The sequence below is a fragment of the Scyliorhinus torazame genome, chromosome 2, assembly GCF_047496885.1.
Source record: "Scyliorhinus torazame isolate Kashiwa2021f chromosome 2, sScyTor2.1, whole genome shotgun sequence".
Classification (NCBI taxonomy): Eukaryota; Metazoa; Chordata; class Chondrichthyes; order Carcharhiniformes; family Scyliorhinidae; genus Scyliorhinus; species Scyliorhinus torazame.
In genome coordinates, this window is record NC_092708.1 from 371,881,584 (window position 1) to 371,899,711 (window position 18,128).

Sequence of the window (18,128 nt, forward strand, 5' to 3'; positions counted from 1 at the left end):
TTGGACTAATTAATCAGAAGATGTGAGGTAAAATTCCAGTCTGGAAATTTGAAATCAGTTTTAAATGAATATCTGAAAATATAAAATGTCCATGAAGTGGTCAGATTAACAATTAAAACCACGTTGGTTCTCTAATGATCTTTTAAGTAGGGAAACCTCCCAGCCTTACTCAGCCTGGTATATGATCCAGTTACACACTAACGTGGCTGCCTCTTACCTGCCCTGTATCAAACTACTGCCACTTTCAGTCTCCTCTGGATCCATGCAAAGGAAAATAATTTTAAAATTCTTCACTTCCAACCCAGTTTCCAAATAATAATGCTGTAATTTGAAGATCACACAAGTGGCAGGAATATTAGGCATTCACATAAAAAAATCTATGTCATGACAGTGTAGCTGCTGACAAAACAGTCAAGTTCATTAACATTCAAAATGGTGACGGACAAGTCATTGCTCTGTTTTGATTTTTAGACTAATTTACTTTGAAAAAAATTCAACATTGGAGTGATTATAGAAACATTCTATATAAAGATACTTCTCTTACCTTTGATCAAAATGCTGGCTGATTTTGTTGCATTTCTTCTGGTCTAGCCCAAGAGTATAGCAGAACCAAAAATACTCTCCGGTTCCACAAAGGGAGCTTCCTTTTTCCCTTCTTCCCCCCCCAACATGTCACCCTGAGATCAAAGGAATGCACACCAGGTCTTACCCGATAGTGCCCTTTGACCCGGCTAAGATTGTGACCCTACTTTTCCCTCCCACGACCCACAACCCTGCTTTCAATCAAACCTTTCAAGGAGAAATAGGTCAGTGTGGTGATACACCACTGTACTTCCCTAGCATTGTACATAGTTTCTAATAGTTGTGTGTAATGTGGCCCTGTAATCCTGTGCATTGTACTGTGTATTGTACTGCAGCTCTGTAGAGGTTCGGTCACCTGTATGTAACCTGACCTGGCCACGGAGAGCTCCGCCTTGGCCACTCCCCCGGGAGTTAGGTATAAGACCCAGCTTCTGAGACCGGACCCATTTTGTCTGGGGTCGTCTGTGTCGGGTAAGCTTCCTATGTAGTGTATTAAAGCCTTGGTTAAAGTCTCACATGTCTTTGTGGTTCTTGACGCTTAGTGCATCAGTCAGACTGATGAAACTTGAGGAAAAGAGATCAAAACGGTTTGAAAGACCTAGGTGTTGACATCGGTCCAAGTGAGGAAGAGGAGCAGATTGTTTAAGTGGCTTTAGCTATTTCTGACTTACCTGTCACAATTAATTCACCCATGAATTCTTGAATTTGTGTCTTTCTTACAAGATGCTCAAATAAAATGTTTCCCCCGAATGTGTAAAATAAGTCTTTCTTTTCCTTTGACCACTCCCTATCTCCCCTCTCCCTCCTCGAGGTGGTGCCAGGCCCCCTCGGGTTCCCTGTTGAACTGGACAATCATTGTGAGCAGTACAGGGTGGAGGTTTCTCAGTCTCCTCCTGCAACACACATCAGGACGTCACAAGGGTGCTGATCCCGATACTTGTGCTGCTAGTTGAGCTGGTAACTGCTAATATGGCGGGATTGCCGTCACTTTATGCTTTTAAGGCTGTAATGGAATGCAAGCCTTCTGTGATCTGTATAATGATTGTACTGTTTGCAATAATTAGATTTTTGCCCAATCCCTTCAAGTTTGCAATCCAGAAATTGTAATCAGCATTGGTCCTGTGAAAGTGATTTTGACCAACCTCTTTCACCCATACTACCTCCATCGAAAATTCCATTGCAGTCAATATTGGTTTCACTTTCACACTTTGGACATTAATTTGCCCTTTCCCATATAAGACAGGCAGAAGGCAGTCCTGCAGGGTAAAGAGTTACTTTCCGAGCTTCAACTCAGAAAGAAGCTTGACATGTGCGGGATGAAACAGTTACCAATGGTTACAACATTTCAAATTACATATAATTTGCATATCATTTCCAGCAGTCTTACCTGAATCAGTTCCAGTCATCTGACACAAACAAGATGAGGACTGAGTGCTTCTGCAGCGCTCGCTGAGCTGCCAGTCAAAGGAGGGCACCGTCAAGTCACAGCTGCAATCAGCAAGGTAGCCTTTTCCCACCTAATTTTGCCACATTTCTGTGGATGCAGACCAAATACCCGTGATGGTATTTCCGCTGATGCTCCCGGTGATGCCTCAGTGAAGTATATTATCCAAGTAGCAGTGTGAGATGTGGTGATTGAAAATGTTATTACGTTGGCAAGTTAAGCCATTGAAATATTTTTTGCATTGGATGGTAGGTTAAGTGAAGCTCGGTGGGGGGCTGGGGGGCTGCGGGATCCTAAACTAGAGGCTCTGACCCAGAGTGTGGTTAGAATATGGAAGCAGCTACCACATGGCTTGGTTGAGGCAAATAATCCAGGTGCAATCAATGAGAAGCTAGATAGGTACATGAGGGGGGGAAAAGGAATAGAAGGTTATGCTGATTGGGTTAGTTGAAATAAAGGGCGGGATTCTCCACTCCCACGCCGAAGTGGCCGCGCCGTCGTGAACGCCGTCGAGGTTCACGACGGCGCGGAACGACCCCGGTCCCGACCGATTCAGGCACTGACAATGGGCCAGGATCGGGGCCGTGTCATCTACACGCGCCAGGCCTTGTCGCCCGCGTAAAAGCGGCACCGCATAGATGACGTGGCCAGCGCCGCATAATGGGCATCATCCGCGCATGCGTGGTTGCCGTCCTCTCTAAGTCCGCCCCGCAAGAAGATGGGGGACGGATCTTGTGGGGCCGCGGAAGGAAGGAGGTCCTCCTTCAGAGAGGACGGCCCGATGATCGGTGGGCACCGATCGCGGGCCACCCCACATTCCAGGTAAAGCCCGGTGCAGGATCCCCCCTCGCTCCCCCACAGGCCACCCTCCCAGCGTTCACGCACCGCCCATGACTGCAGCGTCCAGGTGTGGACGGCGCCGGGGGGAACCCGCCGTTTTGGCCTGGCCGCTCGGCCCATCCGGGCCTCAGAATAGCGGGGGTGCCGGAGAATCGCCACTTTCGGTGTCTCCGGCAATTCTCCGGCCTGCGGCCCGCGAAACTCGACCAGGCCGTTCCCGCCGCTTGGGAGAATCGCGGGAGGGCGTCGGACCGGCGTCCCCGGAAATTATGGCGGCCCAGGCGATTCTCCCAACCGGCGTGGGAGTGGAGAATCGCGCCCAAAGTGTTAGGAACTCAGGTAAGAACCCAACTACAACGCAAATTCTCCGGCGCCGGTTTTCGGGCGGGGTTCACGCCACACCGGTAGGGGGCCATCGGCAGCGACCCTCGGGCAATTCTCCGGGCCTCGATGGGCCGAGCAACTGTCCATTTCTGACTACTCCTGCCGGCGTGGGTTAGACATGGTCCCATACGGCGGGACCTGGCAGGTAAGTCGGCTGGGGAGGTCCTCAGGGGGAGGCTGCGGGGTGGTCCGACCCCAGGGTGGGGGCCTCCACGGTGGCCTGGTCCAAGATCGGGGCCCACCGATCTGCGGGTGGGCCTGTGCCGTAAGGGCACTCCTTCCTTCCGCGCCGGCCCCTGTAGGGCTCCGCCATGGCTGGCGCAGAGAAGACAACCCCCTGCGCATGCGCCTGAATACATCAGCCGATCTGCGCATGCGCGGAACCACGGCGGCCTTTCTGTGCATGCGCAAGATCATGCCGGCCCTTCGGCGCATGCGCTAACTCGCGCAGTCCCTTTGGCGCCAGCTGGCGTGCGCCAACCCCTCCGGCATCCACCTAACCCCCGGATGTGCAGCAAAATTCCGCATTTTCGGGGGCTGTTGACGCAGGAGTGGTTCGCGCCAGTTTTCCCGCTGGAGTGCGTTCTTAGTCCCGCGAAAGGAGAATCCTGCCCAATTGCTCTCATAAATTATCTACACCCATGGGCAGCATGTGGCGCAGTGGATAGCACTGGGTCTGCGGCGCTGAGAACCCGGGTTCGAATCCCAGCCCTAGGTCACTGTACGTGTGGAGTTTGCACATTCTCCCCATGTCTGCGTGGGTTTCACCCCCACAACCCAAAGATGTGCATGTTAGGTGGATTGGCCATGCTAAATTGTCCCATAGTTGGAAAACAAATAATTGGGTACTCTAAATTTATAAAAAATAAATAAATAAATAAATTAATTAATTATCTACACCCCAGGGACCTCCAAACCAAAACAATAGCCACCTATCTGTAAACTAGTAAATGTTTCTCAAATCTATCAACAGAACATTTCCCCTTCAAAACCAAGGATTCCCTCACTTTTATGATGCCTTAATCACAGCTTTAGCAGACAGACTGGCTACATGCCTCTTAATCCCATTTTAAAAATAACATTGCTGCAAAACATATAAAATATATCTTACATTCATCACAAAAGTGAGAGGTCATTTTTTTTGGAGCATGAACACCGGTATAGACCGGTTGAGCTAAATTACACTCACTTTTCATTAATAATATTGGGTTTTTTGCGCTGGCAGTAACTGAAATTACCTGATGTATACCATCAAGGCAATAACTAATAATAATAATCTTTATTAGTGTCACAAGTAGGCTTCCATTAACACTGCAATGAAGTTACTGTGAAAATCCCCTGGTCGCCACATTCCGGCGCCCGTTCAGATATTTAGAGGGAGAATTCAGAATGTCCAATTCACCTGACAGCTTGTCTTTCGGGACTTGTGGGAAGAAACCGGAGCACCCGGAGGAACCCACGCAGACACAGAAAGAACGTGCAAACTCCTCACAGACAGTGACCCAAGCCTGGAATCGAACCAGGGTTCCTGGCGCTGGGAAGCAACAGTGCAAACCACTGTGCTACCGCGCCGCCCAACTAGCTATGATCATGGTCTGCCCATCGGGGAAGGTAAATTACAATCTTAGAGGCTGATGAGAGCAAGAAAGGAAGGAAGAGCGTAACTCAAGCACGGTACTAATAAGGATAAGGTATGTAGAGTATTGCACGCAGTGTCAGGGGAGTTACATCAGGGCAGTGCACGGTGAGCAGAACACTCCCCTCCCCCCCCCCCCCACCGTGAAAGAACCCACTCCAAGGGGCGTGCCCCTCACAATCATGAAACTCAGTCACCATATGGCCAATCACCATGCTGGGTATGACTGTGCCCCAGTGCGCACAATACACCAATTCCAACCGCAATACCACCCCTTATGAGAATCTTCCAGGCAACATTTAATGTGAGATTTCTCTTACTGCTAGTCATTGCACCTCACCACCCCAATACCCCAATAGCAAATGTGGGCAAAATATTTCAGGCAGAAACTATGTCAGGCAGAGGGAACAATGTTCAAATTCCCTTGGGAAATACCAGGCAGGCTGGAACCCTCTCCAGGATCTTCCGCGAGCCAGAAATCTCTCTCCCACTCCCCCCCCCCCCCCAACACACACACATACACCCATCACGATGTGCATTCAGAGTACCCATAAGATAGTTCTGTATAAGGATCCTGTGGATCCGAAACGTTAACTCTGTTTCTCTCCACAGATGCTGCCAGACCTGCTGAGTTTATCCTGCTTTTTCCGTTTCTTAATTATAGAAGATAAAACCAGCTTTGAATGCTGACACAAGCTAACAGGGTCTTTGTTCCGATTGACTGGCCCACAACCAGCCCCGCTAAAGGGAGTAAACCTAACGCTCTGTGACCTGTCACTTCATTGTAGGGAGGCCTGTTGATACCTCCCTGATGCAGCCATACATTAAAGCTGCCATTCCCCCATCAGTGAAAGCACGTGACCCCATCCCCCTGCCCATGCAGCATGCGCTTAAAATATCAACAGCCCCAATTTACACTCTCGCAAGTAGATTTTAATAAAAAGGTGCTCTGGCTTTTAAAAGTGTCTCTATAACTTCACTTTTGAGTAAATAAACTGTCAATCACACTTACATTAACACAAAATGGCAACTTGGGGCATGGTGCAGGAATATGTACTGGCAGTTTTGTCTGTACTTCATAAAGTTTTGTAGAAAAAATAAACTTTAACAAGGGGAGGGGGATTTCCCGCGGCGTGTTTCCTGGGAGCGGGAGGCGGCCTTCTGGTCTTGTCACTGGCAATGGGATTTAGCATTGAATCCACCCCACATCACCGGGAATCCCGTAGCGGGCCTTCGCCGTCAACGGAACTGGTAAATCCCGCTGCCTAGACGGCCGGAAGATCCACCCCCAAGGTCTCAAGTGGAAGTATTTAAGTAAAAAACCCTCGGTGTGATGTGGGAATATAAAGCTCCCTGGTCATTCCATAATGAACACAAACAAATCTCCCACTCTCTAAAATGCCGACGATGCGTCGGGCAAAGAATGTCACTGTCTTAGCTCATGGGACGTCTGAGCCAATGGAGGGAGGACAACACATACCGGATCAAAATGGTTTTGTCAGTTGTGATTCAGTTAGTCGTACTCTTGCCTCTCGTCACCAGGATCTAGGTTCAAATCTCACTCCAGGGTGTGAGCACAAAAATCAAGGCTTACACTCCAGTTCAGCACTGAAGGAGTGCTGCACTGTCACAGGCCCGTCTTTCAGACAAAGTGTTAAACCGTAGCTCCATCTGCCTGCTCAGCCGACGTAAACAATCCTGTGGCATTGCTTTGAGGAAGAGCGGAGAAGTTACGCCCCAGCGTCCCGGCCAATATTCATCCCTCAATTAACATCACAGAAACAAATGATCTGTCACAATTGCTACTTGTGGGAGTTGGCTGTCCACAAAAAGGTTGCCGCATTTCCTCCATTCCAAAATCAGAATTGTTAGCGTGCAGAAGGAGGCCATTTGGCCCATTGTGTCTGCACCGGCTCCACACACGAGCATCACGATTTGGTGCCATTTCTCTGCCTTTCCCCCGTACTCCTGCTCATTGTTTCTATTTAAGTAACCGTCGAATGTCTCAATTGAAACCTGCCTCCACCACACTTCCAGGCAGGGCATTTTAAATCTGAGCCACTCACTGTGTGAAAAAGTTTTTTTCTCACATCGCATTTGTTTCTTTTGCACTTTAAATCTGAGCCCTCTCATTCTGGATCTTTTTCCAAGTGGGGACAGTTTATCCCTTTCTCCTCCGTCCAGCCCCCTCATGTGTCTTGAATATCTTTGCCAAATTTCCTCTTTGCCTTCTTCTCTCCGAGCAGAATAGTTCCAACCTCTCCAATCTCCCTTCACAGCTGAAGTTTCTCATCTCTGGAACCATTCTTGTAACCATTCTTCATGCTCTCTCTCCAATGCATTCACATCCTTCTTAAAGTGTGGCGCTGAGAACTGCACACAATATTCCAGCTGAGGTCTAAACGAGTGTCTTATGTAAGTTCAGCAGAACCTTCTTGCTCTTGTACTCTATGCCCCTATTAATAAAACCCAGGTTACTATATGCTTTATTAACTGCTCTCTCCACCTGTTCTGTCACCTCTAATGATCTATACACATATACACCCAGGTATCTTACAACAGTGACTACACTTCAAAAGTATTTTATTGGCTGGCAAAGCAACTTTGATGCACCCAGTGATCAGCACTATAGAAACAATTTGTCAGTCATGGCTTGTGTTATTGGTAGTATACTTCATGGAATGGTAAGGAGGGTGGGTGAGGTTTGGAGATGGTGGCATAGGACTGTTTGCCTTTAGAAAAATTGATGTTCTCCATTTTAACCATCAAGTTGTCAACCAAGTGACAGGCCATAATTGCCTGCAGTTTGTAAATCTTCAGCCCCAGATTAATTCGAGGAGGAGGATGCAGAGTAGGGAGAAACCTCCAAGAGACGAGGGGGCGGTTAAAGCAGTACGGTTTTAACATTAGTACAAAAATTAGGGGTTTTTTTCCTGACACAATGTGGTTTATTAAAATGTCTTACCGATGAGTCAGCTTTATAAGCGGACATGAGGAACAAATAACAAAATAAATCACAAGCATCAAAGGACAGGGAAAGAAACACAATCTCAGGGCGCAACAGTTCTCAAAGAGTTAACCATTAGGCTCGAGAACAGGGATTGAAAAAAAATCATTTAGTGTGTGAGATCACTTCACGTTTATGCTGTTGAATGAAATCTTCGCTGTGAACTCCACCACTGATGTAATGCTATGTATAACCGGCCAGCACAAATTAACTCTCAGTCATTCTACACTACTTGTTATTCATCACTTCCTTCCAAAAAAAAAGGCCAATTTAGTTGTCAGGAATTTTCTCAGACCTGTAGTGTTTCACAGGGAATTTAATCTAGAGGAACTGCAGATAGTTGGTTGCTTAGGCCAGTCTGCCCAGGGAACCTCTTTCCATTGCTTTCTGTCGCACACAGCTTGAGGCTATATAGGCAGGTTGTATAGACCTGACCCAAGAAGGTCATCGGTTGTGAAGGAATTGAAGGCCTGACATCTGCTGCCTGGCTTTCACTGAAACCCTCACCCCTGTCAGCCCAAACAGAGGCCTGTGTAAAATAATCCCCCCCAGCAAGGAACCCAGACTACAGTGAAAAGACTAAATGGCCTCCTTTTTTTTTTGTCTCAGTGTCCAGCCTTGTCTGTCCCCTTCACCAGACAGGATAGAGTTCAGGCCACAATACAAACACAGACAATATTCTCACGCCACAATGGCATAACTCTCTCAGCTTTCATTCGAATTGTGGACACTGGAGGAAGAGGAAAGGAAAACTTCCCTCTTTGGAAAATCAAACTGGCATTGTGTAAAGCAAAAATTAGCAATTACACTATTTTGTTTAGAAATGATAGTAAAAGAAAACAACCACATTTTTTGAACTAAATAAAATAATTTTAACAGTCCACCTAGTTTTTAAAGCGATGCCTGTCTCTCGAATGTTTGATTTCTCAATCCTTTATGCCAAAATCAAATTTTAAAAAAAAATTATCGGAAGCATTAGCGGCGACCCTGTTCGCAAAAACAATTTTGTCAACTCTCAATTAATGCACGTTAAAAAAAAACTCATTTATCAACGCGTCACTGCTGCTTCTCACAGTCCTTCACAAGGAACATTTTCTTCATAGCAACAACTGAACAGGAGAACTTGGCCTAGTGATCCACTGGGGCACTTTGTTTCTTGGTAATGAAGACACAATGTAGCTTTAGACACCAATCTCAGTGCCCTCTCACCTCGGGAGTCATGAGATTCAATCCAGCAAAGGGAAAGGAAGTAGAGACCAGAGGCTTTTTGAAGGCTCGCGCTCAAAATAAGGTACTGGAAACATCAGCCCACACAGAACCTGCAATAGTGAGAGAGCACATTATTCACTGATAGAACCAGATTAGCTAATAACTCAGTCCAATTTATTGGGAGTCAACCCTTTGAATCTGAATTTGGTCTGAACTAATAGAATTGTTTTCCCCTCATCTATCCCAACAGTAGCGTGATCAGTTCTTACTTACATTTATTTCATTACTTTCCAATCTTCTTCTTCGTGGACAGTCACTCAGGATCGAGGATGACTTGCCTCCACATTAAAAATGAGTTCTCAGGTGAGTGAGGATTTCAATGCGTCTCTGCCACAGGTGGGGCAGAGGGTGGTTGGAGGAGCGGGTGGGTGAGGTGCCCGGGTTGTCGGGCGGTCCTTTCGCTGTCAACGCTTGGCTTCGGCTTGCTCTCAGTGATGAAACTCGAGGTGTTCAGCTCCTTCCCAGATGCTTTTCCTCCACTTTGGGCAGCCTTGGGCCGGGGATTTGCAGATGTCGGTGGGGATGCTGCACTTTTTCAAGGAGGCTTTGAGGGTGTCCTTGAAGCGTTTCCTCTGCTCTCCTGGGGGCTCACTTGCCGCGTTGAATCTTTGAGTAGAGCACTAGTTTCAGGAGTCTCATGTCAGGCATGTGGACAATGTGACCCGTCCAATGATAAAGTAGAAACAAACAGAATCAGAAATCTGAAACCTTAACCCTGAAAACCCAGATATTATTGTTGCTGATATCAAACTCTCCAAGTCCACACCAGATTATGTGGCCGTTGCTTTAGTAAATACTTCAAAAGTACTTCATTGGCTTTAAAGCACTGTGAAAGGTTCTGAGGTTATGAAAGGCGCTATTAAAATGAAAACCTTGTTTTCCTCGATCACAGTACTGCTTGAATGGTGGCCTGACATTCTGGGACGAATTTTCTCATTGGCTTCAGGGCCCTGTCACTGGGTCCAAATGGGGTTTCCAAGGCTACACTTGCTGACATTGTGCCCACCAGGGCAATCTTCCATAAGGCAGCCTCCTAATTGGAGGGAGATGTTCCATGGGGAGGGGGCATTGCCCGAGCATGACCCCTCGCCCCCTGGGGGCTCTACTCATCAGTGCACCTCCAGCGGTCTTACTCGCCAGGTGCACATGAAATGAAATGAAAATCGCTTATTGTCTACTTTGAAGTAGGCTTCAAATGAAGTTACTGTGAAAAGCCCCTAGTCGCCACATTCCGGCGCCTGTTCGGGGAGGCTGTTACGGGAATTGAACCGTGCTGCTGGCCTGCTTTCAAAGCCAGCAATTTAGCCCTGTGCTAAACAGCCCCTGTTGGGGAACCTGTCATAATTCATGTCGGTGGGCCCTCACGCCAACGTGAATAGACAATATAATGTGGGGGACTAGCAAGCATAAAGGCCTGATCATGATATTTAAATTGCTGCATATGGGGATCCCAAATTTTAAAATTGGAATTCCCGTTACATCATTGGCGGGGTCGGGGACCATCAACCAGGGAAATCAGGGACAATAACCTGGGAAATCGGGAAAAATCAACCAGGGAAATACCGCCAGTGTGACAGCCATTTTTGGGACTCGCGCTATTCTTCGCCATTCCACCCCCTACCCCTGAAAGCGAAAGGGGAAAATTACCCCATTAACCTTGTTTCCCTTTCCACAGATGCTGCTTGACCTGCTGAGTGTTTCCAGCATCTTCTATTTTTATCTCGGGTTTCCAACATGTGTGGTATTTTGTTCAGCGTTGATGTAATGCGCCTGTCGAGCTGCAGTGGGAACTGCGCAGGCATCAGTGTGAAAAAGTCATAACCGCAATTCAAAACAGATGGTGTTACCCCTCAGTGCACAAATCATTCTCCTCTTTTATCAAGGTAATCACTGAGTGGATGTAACTCTAGATATTGCGCTTGGATTGACAACTGTGGTCTAACATATTCCAGGCGTTTCATCTCATGGCCCCTGCCTTCAACTGCCCCACCCCCACACCCCTGCCTTGCCCACCCATCTTTACGATGTACCACCTCCCCATACTAATTGGAAAGCAAAAAGTTGCCTCATTACCCAATTGGATGACTCCTGACTTCAATCAAGCAGTCCTGTTCCGAGCGCCGCTATTTCTATAGTTAATAAACAGAAGTGTTCAGAGAAAATGAAGGGAACGCACCATTTCACTTTAATACCACAATGATTCCCCTCCAGGGCTTGCCTACAGCACGGTCCTGGAGGTTAATCTTCATTTCCCAGAGGCGCTAGAACATTCCTGGAGGAGGTCCGGGACCCCTGAACCAAGGCTCCTGTACAAATGCCATGCTGACCAACATGACTGAAAACTGACTCGAGTCGAGTGTGGGATTCTACATGTGAGCATCATTCCACCTTGAAGCAAGTGGTGTCCACATCCTCTTCCAGTTGTCCACCTGTTTTGTAGGTGTTAGAAACACCTAGCGACAATAAGTGAAGGAGAAAGAGAAAATCAGACAAAGATAGCTCACAGTTCTCTCATCTAGCTGTCTCTGATACAAGTCTTGGGTACATTATATATCAGCGATACTGTTACGTAACACTTCTGCGACAACAGTGAGTTCCTAACTGAGCAGATTTACAGGACAAATTTATGCTACCATTGTTGACTGAGTCATTGACCGGAGTTTTGTCAGGGATATGGGAGCCCAAACAACAGACCTGAAAACTGAGGCAACGCTGCCACAGCCATTTGTGGGATCTCTGCCTCCATTCCTCAGCCATCCGGCTATCAATTAGTTGCCACTGGGGTCCTGTCCCTTTAAAGGACAGCCCTACAAGAGCAGCTACCCAACTGCAGGGCCAACAATTCAGTACTCAGCAGCACCACCGGAAGCAATGGGCCACTGCTGGGACTCCACCTAGCAGAGAGGACACCATGGGCAGATCTCCAAACCAGGGGTCTGGGTTCTGGGATCACCGGGGCCAGTTAGACAGTCTCTGATGAGGAGTTGGGAGTTCACCGGCTCACCTCTCCATGATGACTCACCCGCCCCTGATAAAATGCCTGCACTGGTGGGGCATTGGCTACTTAAGTGGACAGGACCTCTGGGCAGGAGGACTGTCCTCTCCTCCTTCTACACAGCTGGCAAACTGTGGTGCTGACAGGAAAGCAAAGAGCACTCCATTCACCGCCCCATCACCACCTTCCTCCACACCACCTGTTTCCCAGCCCCTTCCTGGAGAGCTGGTAAAGTCCAGCCCATTCATCTTCTATAATTGAATTCCATGTCTTAAAAATTTTGTCAGATCACAGTCAAGTAAGTTTAAACAAACTAAATAGAACTGAAAAGTTCTAAGACTGGTGTAAGTTACACTTTTTAAACAATGGGATGGATTTAACAAGCCCCTGGCAGCAGGTTAGCAAGTGGGGGGGTGCCGTAAAATGTCATGGGCACCGTGCCCACTGCCTACCCACTTGCGCTGTCTGTATCGCAATTTTATCAGACCCACTGAAGCCCTTAAGTAGACAATTAATGGTCACTTAAGGACCTCATCCCACTGCCGCTGGGATTTGAACAGTGGCAGGAGAGGCCCACACCAAGGCTCAACCCGCAGTCTTCACTGTGCAGTGCCCTCCGGTGCACTGCTCCCCACCCAGATCATCCATCCCCCTCCCCATCCCAGTATCTCTCCCGCCCCCCACCCCTGCCTGTCCATCCTGGCCCCCCATTCTGCCCATCGCCCTCACTGGGGCATACTGGCCTGGACCCACAGATGCCTTTCACCCCGTCTCTGGCTTCATGACGCCTCGGTGTTGAGATTGGATGCAGTCCCTGCAGTGGCCACCCCTCATGGTGGCGCTGCTGGGACCAATGAACTGCCAGTCATTTGATTGGCTAGAATGCCTCAAAGGTGGGACTTCCAGCCCTGATGGGGGCAGAAATCCTGCCTTAAACCAAGGAACGGCTTTTTCTGCGAGGCAATCCACTCGTCCCTCATCTTTTCGCCAGGGATTTGGATGCAGCGCAACATTAAATCCAGCCCAAGAATTCGTACAATCACTTATGTGGCTTCTTGTGTACAGTTCTTTATTCCAGATGCAAAACAATTAAGAAAATCAAATCTGTTTGCCTCTCCAAGAACATTGCAGCCATACATTGGGGCGAATGATGCAAGGTCAGTTCATTTTAATACTTTAGCAGAACTCCTGAAACGTAGTGCCTGAATCATTCAGTTGTCATAGGGCTGGAACACCTGTCACTCATCTTTTCCCACTTTCCCTGCCCTCTGAGCACAAAAGTCCCTTCGAAGAAAGAGCTCCTGAAGGGCAAGGATATTCAGGAACAATAAATCAGAGCATGTCCCAGTTGCAAAGAGAGGAGCCAGGGGAAAAAATATACATAACTTCCCTGTAGCACCAATCCTAAAGAATAAGTGTTTGGATTGCCAATCAAGTCTCTCAGTCATATTGTGGGGGAGCATTTATCTGAGTTCCCCATCTACAATCTATTAAGGGCATCAAACATAGAGTAGACTTCTGGGTCCAATAATACAGGACTTTAGTACAGTCAAAATAAATATATTTCCAGGGCATGGCTACAAGGAAAATCCCGACATGATGAAGTAATTGGGTCGTATCGGACATGACCGGGAAGATACAAGCGGAGATGTCGTTGGTGGTGATTCAATGACTAAGCTTTGACCGGTAGAAGTGAAAATGCACGAGAATAGTACCATGGAGGTGAACCATCGAGATACATCTTTTGAGGAGGGGGCGATCCACGGCACCAAAATCAGTAGAGAAAGAGGTTAAGGAGAATGAAGAGGGATGAAGAGCCAGTCACTCAGAATCTCAATGTGTGACATTAAACAGAGAGGTTCAGGGTTTTGGGAAGACTGTAACCTGATTAACTTCCAGTTGACCTGTGGATGGTTGGAGCACCTTCATGCAGCTACCGATCTAGAACAAGTCTTCCATCAGCAACAGAAACAAGCTTGGAATTGACCTTAAGGTCGGCATATTCAGAACAGTTACCTTTGTGGAGCCATACTTCACAGAATCAAACAGCGCTGAAGAAAGCAACCATTTGGGGCCCAGTGCCCGTGCTGAAAAGCTTTGCTGCCTTAAGAAACCAGGGCATGTAAACATGGCTCCACCTTAGCATCAAATGGGTTTCCACCAGGCATTGTTATCCATATGAGGAAAGGTAAAAATGACTCCCGTATTTTAGCAAGTCTGACTTTAACACACAAATCAGTAACAAAATTAAAATTCAATACTAAAAGGTAAAAAAAAATCAGGAGTTCAATGTTTATGAGTCCTTTGCTGGCATCTGTAACTGTGGCAGAATATATTTTACACGGTGGTCTTGAATTTCCAGGAGGTTGAAGCTGCTATCTGTAATTTCTGGAGAAAGTCTCTTTTTAAAATCATAATCCGTATTTTCCAAAAGTTAATGATTCTTGCGGCAGAGATTGCAATTCATTGAAATTCGCTATCTTTGTGCTGGATTTCAAACTGTCTTAGAGAAAGGTCTTGAACCTGGGAGAGGAGGTGAGAGGGATGTATTACTGTCTCATTGGCAGGGTTCTTCCAGACTACTGTTTAGCAGCTTGCATGTTGTAATAAAAGAGATTTTAAAAATTATTATTCTGGTCACGTGACCACTCTCTCCATAATGATTTCACAAGATATTTGCTAAGCTCATGTCTGGACGGACCGTGGGTATTGTTTTATCGCCGAGTTCATTAAGGTTGAATTAGCTCCTAAATGGTCCATTCTATTTTGATGAGATAAGAAGAACACCTTTCCATATAGCTATTGTCCTGGTAGACTTGCTGGCTCCACTTGAGAGGTAGCTTGAAAGAATCACAAATGGTGAGAAACAGTGCAATTTCAGTTCAACCTTTAAAGTAATTCTTGACATCAGCAGGTGTGAACCCCCATAGGAGGATGTCTGGGCATGTCTTAAATGTATTCCACATTGGCACCTTCCAGAAAACTGGTCAACTTTTAAAACCAGGTTTCAGGTGCCTTGTGGCAGCCATCTTAAGGCAGTTTCTTTGCCTGCTTTTATAAACTGTTTAAAATATGTTTGATGAATGGATGAAGTTAAAGATTCATATCAGTCACGCACAAGTCACATCATGGAACAGCATGCATTAGGAATGCACATTCCAAATGTAAGTCAAAATATTGTAATATCTCCATTGTTATAAAACAGCAAATTCACTGGTTTACCATGATCACAAAAGATTTGCCAGTGTATTCTCTGAGGTTGTGGCTGTAGGACGTTATTGACCGAGGCCACTGGGTAAGTTGTGAACCTGTTCTCGTTGCCAGAATAATGATAGTTGGTAGTTCTAGGAGAAAATGGTATCAGTGAGCCCACTTCTTCCCTGGCGCACTGAAAACCCTGGCATCATGTTGCGAAAGCACACTGGAAATTAATTTAAATTAGTCTTTTAATATTAATTTAATGTAAGTTAATGACTGTGTATCTTGCTTAACCACTGCTGAGTAAATCAAACGTTTAGATCACAGCACTCAGAATTGTGCTTTGCACCTGGGGTACCAATGACACAAATAAAACTCAGCTCATGCTATAATAGCAGCTTTTCAGAAAGGTACAGGAGCAGTGATCTGGTGTTGCAGAACATCAACACACCGACGAGCCGGAGCACGGAATGCTGGCACAGACTTCTCACATTCCCCATTCCCCATATGGGGCCACCAACATTCCTCTGTTCGATAATTCGACTGAAAGTCATGCTGGCATCAATAAATGTGTAACGCTCCATTAAAGAGGTAACTGAAGCTTTGCATCCCCAAACACCCAGCAGCAGCTGAAACCATAGTTCTCCCTCAGCTTCCTTCAACGAGACAGTGAACGACAAGTGAGCAGTGCCCTGCAGGTGGCTGTGAGGGGCCTGGCACTCAGGGCAATGGGGGCTTACACGGTGTCAGTGAGAATGGCGGACTCTCCCTCCTAATGCTGCCCAGACAGATGCTGCGCCTCACTCGTGACCTCCCTGCTGAATCTGAGCCAACTTATGCACTGCTGTGTGCCCCAGGATTTGACTGTTATATCATTGACCCGGGTGATACCTAATCCCATGAATATTGGGCCTCATTGACTGTCTACGGACACTTATTTTTACATCCGTCATCAATTCTACAGTCTACTTTGATAGAAAGGGTTATTATTGTTTTTTACAGAAATATGCACATGGGAAGCTGCCTGTGCAGGGTAATGATGCATATTTGAGATCCTGATGGGTACCTGCAATGTTTCTACTCTGAGGCAATCAAATGTACCGAGGAGAAGACAGGACCATGTATAACACCTAACCAATGGTACCCCCACCGCACGGTATTAGAGTACATAACCTATGACCAGCATCAAGACACTGCAACAATATGTACTTTGGGTCATTCACTGCAATCAAGACTGATGATCCCACTACACAAACCTTATATGGGCAGCACGGTAGCATGGTGGTTAGCACAATTGCTTCACAGCTCCAGGGTCCCAGGTTCGATTCCCGGCTTGGGTCACTGTCTGTGCGGAGTCTGCACATCCTCCCCGTGTGTGCGTGGGTTTCCTCCGGGTGCTCCGGTTTCCTCCCACAGTCCAAAGATGTGCAGGTTTGGTGGATTGGCCATTCTAAATTGCCCTTAGTGTCTAAAATTGCCCTTAGAGTTGGGTGGGGTTACTGGGTTATGGGGATAGGGTGGAGGTGTGGACCTTGGGTAGGGTGCTCTTTCCAAGAGCCAGTGCAGACTCGATGGGCCGAATGGCCTCCTTCTGCACTGTAAATTCTATGATTCTATACCCTGGCAAAGAAGAGCTGGGATGACATGAGTGGCCTCTCATTAATCAGTATTTTAAGCTTGTTATGGCAAAATGTTTGGACTGGTCAGGAGTAGCAAGGTTCAGGCTGACAATATGCTGCAGACTGAAGCTTCGCCAAGTATTTGGTTAACGAGTAGTTGCCATAATTATGCAAAAATACGACGATGAGGATGGTCACTATTACTTCACCAATGAATCAAATCTTAGAGCCCAGAAACAGGCAGTTCAACCCATTGCGCCTCTGCTGGCTCACAGTAGTCCCACTCGCCCTGCTCTTTCCCCCCATTAGATACATCTGCAATCATAGCGTGTTGGTTTGCTTTGGCTGTACATTCAGAAATAGCCTTGGTTAGATTATGTTATGACTGATTTTGGTGGATGACCTGTACACAGTTAAGTAATGGCACATCCTGGATTCTATAATGTTGAGGCTTACATTAACACTGCAATTAAGTAACTGTGAAAAGCCCCTCGTCGTTACATTCCGGCGCATGTTCGGGTACACTGAGGGAGAATTCAGAATGTCCAATTCACCGAACAGCGCGTCTTTCGGAACTTGTGGGAGGAAACCAGAGCAACCGGAGGAAACCCATGCAGACCCGGGGAGAACGTGCAGACTCCGCACAGACAGTGATCCAAACTGGGAATCGAACCTGGAACCTTGGCACTGTGAAGCAACAGTGCTAACAACTGTGCTACCGTGCTGCCCTACATTTTGAATCACAGTCGCTGCAAGCAGGGTTTGAACCTACGCGGGGAAACCCCATTGGATTTCAAGTCCAACGCCTTGACCACTCGGCCATCGCAATTATTATCCTTTCTTTATCCATCTGAATCAGATCAGCAGCCTCACAGACTTCTGACGTTCCTGAGCAGATTTTCAGTGTCCGGGCAACACAGTATTCACAGATGAGGTACAGAGGGATCTGGGTGCCTTCTTACAGGATCACAACATGTAAGTATGTAGGAATGGTCAGTGATTAGGAAGACAAATGGAATGTTGTTGTTTATTGCAAAGGAAATGGAACATAAAAGTAGGGAAGTTTTGGTAACGTTATACAAGGCATTCACGAGACCACAGCTGGAGCACTGTGTGCAGTTTTGGTTTCCTTATTAAAGGAAGGACAAAATTGC

General features: G+C 46.9%; 1 non-coding gene across 1 annotated transcript; it reads right to left on the reverse strand.

Annotated features, from left to right (window-relative positions):
- Window positions 1–17,721: 17,721 nt before the first annotated feature.
- trnas-uga (transfer RNA serine (anticodon UGA)) lies at window positions 17,722–17,803 on the reverse strand. The gene has a single exon. It is a non-coding gene; the product is annotated as a tRNA-Ser (tRNA).
- Between the last annotated feature and the right edge of the window lie 325 nt (window positions 17,804–18,128).